Raw genomic sequence first — 3,360 nt, 5'->3', positions numbered from 1 at the left:
CATGATGGACAAGTTCATCTACAACTTGGATATATTGGGAAGGATATATAGGGACTGGAGGAGTTTGTCACAGATGGAAGCAGGGAATTGGCTTAGTTACTGCTGTTTGTTAGTTAACCTTCAGGCTTTCCTCTACCAGCTTCCACTGCCCTGCTCCTAACTGAGATGACTGGAAGCTAAAAGTCAAGTTAGATTGACTCCTCCTTATACATGCCTCAACAACATTTATTCCACAAGAAAAACAAAGTATTACGTGATTTTTGGAAGCAAACTGTTGAACTTGTCAGCCACAACAAGCTTCACGTGACCCCCAGTAACTGCAGTGCCCCACTGGGATGAAAACAAAACACAACCATAAAACCCACTAGTCATTCAAATACATAATTATCTGTCTGCAATGCAAGGCAATCTATCGAGTCACTTTACTTTGCCACTTGTAAGAGTAGGACCCAATTAAAGAATCGGCAGAGCAAACGATGAAGTTGTTAGGTATTTTACTGCTGAACATAAAACCAGACCTCCAGCAGCATGGGAGAAGGCAGAGAGCAGTGTGCAGATAAAGGGCACAACAAGCACAAGACTCGATGGGCAAGGAAACAGGCTGCACCACACAGCAAGAAGGCCACTACAGGAAGCAACAAAGTCTCTCAACTGGCTACCTCGAAGAGCAAAACTGAGGGACCTCCCTTAACTCACCCTGTTACTGTGGTCACTTAATTCATACACTATGCCTGCTAAGTGTTTCTTCACTGTTCTGAATGCAGTCTATCCCCATCTATGCAGATTGGTTTGAAAAACTGCTCACTGAGGGTCCCTTGGTGGCAGAGTCACAGCTTCACTCTGGAAAAAAGTGGTTATAAAAAAAAGCACTAAAGATAGGATGGTATCTCAGAAAAAGGAAATTACAGGAATTCTGACAGATTTCAAACTGAAGGCCTTTAGCCAAGCACACTTTCAATACTGCATGAACTGGAGTCAGTTTGAAGGCTCTAATTCTGAGCAGAGAAAATGGATTAGGTTGGTCACTCCTCCCTCCTCCATTTCACTGGCCTTTCCTATGGTAATAATCTTTTTTCCCTCATAACTGCATATGCTCATTCATGTCTAGAAGTTTCCTCATTTTTATAATCAGTCTGAGGTGGCACAGATTTACTGACCTACCAACAAATGCACAAAACTGAGTAAAGGGCCTCCAAAATAAAAAAAAAAAAAAACAAAAACCCAACAAAACAAACCAACCAGCAAAACCCAGTTTCAGATACAACTGTCTTGAGATATTTTTTCTGTTGAGGCACGTTAGCCATTACAACAGCAATACACTACAATTAGAGTGAACTCTGAATCCTTTCTTCGCATTTCCCTCTAGGGAAGAAAATATGGACATAAGTACAATTAGAACAAAAGGAAATAATGTGAAGGAAAAAAAAAATAAATTCAAATGTTTAGTCCTTAAAAAGAAAAATCTAGATATTTGTTCTCATTACTCCAACACAGCGCCTGCTTCTCTTCCACCAATCTTTTTGTTATGAGATTAAGTTAAAACACACATTAGAAATGAAGCATGTGCATATTTTCTTAATTCTTTCAGGCCACAAAAGAAGGAACATTCAGAACAGTCTGTTGTGGCTTTGAAGATGAAAGCCACATATTTTATGCTGCAAAATTCAAGGGAGGATTAATTTTCATTTACGCTACCACCAAATTTTAATAGAAAGCCCAATGCAAGATTAACCTTTCTTTCTTGTGTTTCAAGAAAAAAATATTTTAAGAAAGAAACAAGCCTTATATTGACTATGTGCTTGAAATGCTTCCATTAGATCTAATATGTCCACAAGCATACTGACATGAGGGAATTTTCCCTTCATATTGACCCCAAGTTAGACAGCAGACATGGAAATACCAGATCAGAAACTGCTAGAACAAAATCCAGTAGTGTGGAGGCAGTTAAGTATGGGGGAAGAGGGAATTGGAAACATAGCTTGTAAAGGAAGTCTGTTTATGAGCTTAACTTAAATGATAGAGTGCTTTACCCTTCTGTAAGTCTAACCCATGCCAGGTATATAGAACAGGAAATAACATCACAATTTCTTATAATTTTTTCTGTGTAACACTTGTAATACAGCTTTCACATTATGGACAACTCCAAGGATTTAAAAATACAATTTTTAATGATGAAACTGGGAGTTTTTGCTTTCTGTTTGAACCTTCAGAGCTGATACTGTCCAAGATTTCCACTGCAGACACCAGGACTATAGATTTACTCCCCCTTACTCATATGAAATCTGATAGCCTCATGCAGTCATATGAATTCAGGAACTGAGGATTAAAAGAAAACAGCATTGGAAGAATTAAAACACTGCTGTCCCTCTGTTTTATGTTTCCCAGAGTAGGCCCCATTCCCTCAGAAAAGCACTTAAAACATTTCATGCAGAAGGATGAGGTCTAGTCTGTGTTGTTATTTCGAGAACTACAATACCCTACCAATTGTAGTCCACAATGGAAACCCCATTAGAAGTCACAAGCCATCCTTTTCAAGAGTTTTCCATTTAAGCACCCACATTTCCAATTTTTGAACTGGTACTGGGAAGTTGCCACTGCCATTGTGTGATTATTTTTTAATTGATTTTTTAAAATTATCTTTTTCTTCCCAGGTTTCAAATTAAACCATGACTCCTGATAGGACAAGCTACCTGGAAGGAAAAAGCCCTCTCAACTTCATTCAGTTTAACTGCCATGTCAAGAACAGCTCTCTGCTTCCTCTTACTCCCTATGTCTAACTTCCTCCTCCGTTCACATCTGCCTCTGTACCCATGGCATTTTCTGTTCTTTATCATATCAGTTTGCCCCCTGGATTGCACTCTTAACTTGACATTCAGTAGAAGCACCCATCCATGAGCACAGCTGATAAAACTACAGTAAATTGGAGCTCACCACCTTCATCCCCACACTCTTCCCTCCTCATGGTGTTTTTAATCATTTATATGAAGAGCTAGGGGGAAATGCCGACAGGATGTACTTCCAGTTTTCTACTTTCAGGCAAAACTAAGACTACAAGCACTAACAAGATAGATATATCCAGTCTGACCTCTTGTGTATGCAGCCTCTAATTAGTGTCTGACAGTGCTCTGGTCTCATGGAGCACACAACTCCGATATTGCAGAAGGATTTCCAAGATTTAGAAGCTGTGCAAAAATATCCCCAAGCAGGGAATGGATTCCACAGAAAGAAACTCTGCCCATATCAGTTGACAAAATGATTGTCAGCTCACAGTATAAGAAGGGTAATGCTATGCTGTTATTTATGACCATTGCAGGTGGGGCAGGAGTCAACATCTGGAGAAGTGCTGGAAAGCAGCTGCAG

The sequence above is a fragment of the Egretta garzetta genome, unplaced genomic scaffold, assembly GCF_000687185.1.
Source record: "Egretta garzetta isolate BGI_Z169 unplaced genomic scaffold, ASM68718v1 scaffold617, whole genome shotgun sequence".
Classification (NCBI taxonomy): domain Eukaryota; kingdom Metazoa; phylum Chordata; class Aves; order Pelecaniformes; family Ardeidae; genus Egretta; species Egretta garzetta.
Note: the sequence above shows the minus strand (reverse complement) of the source record.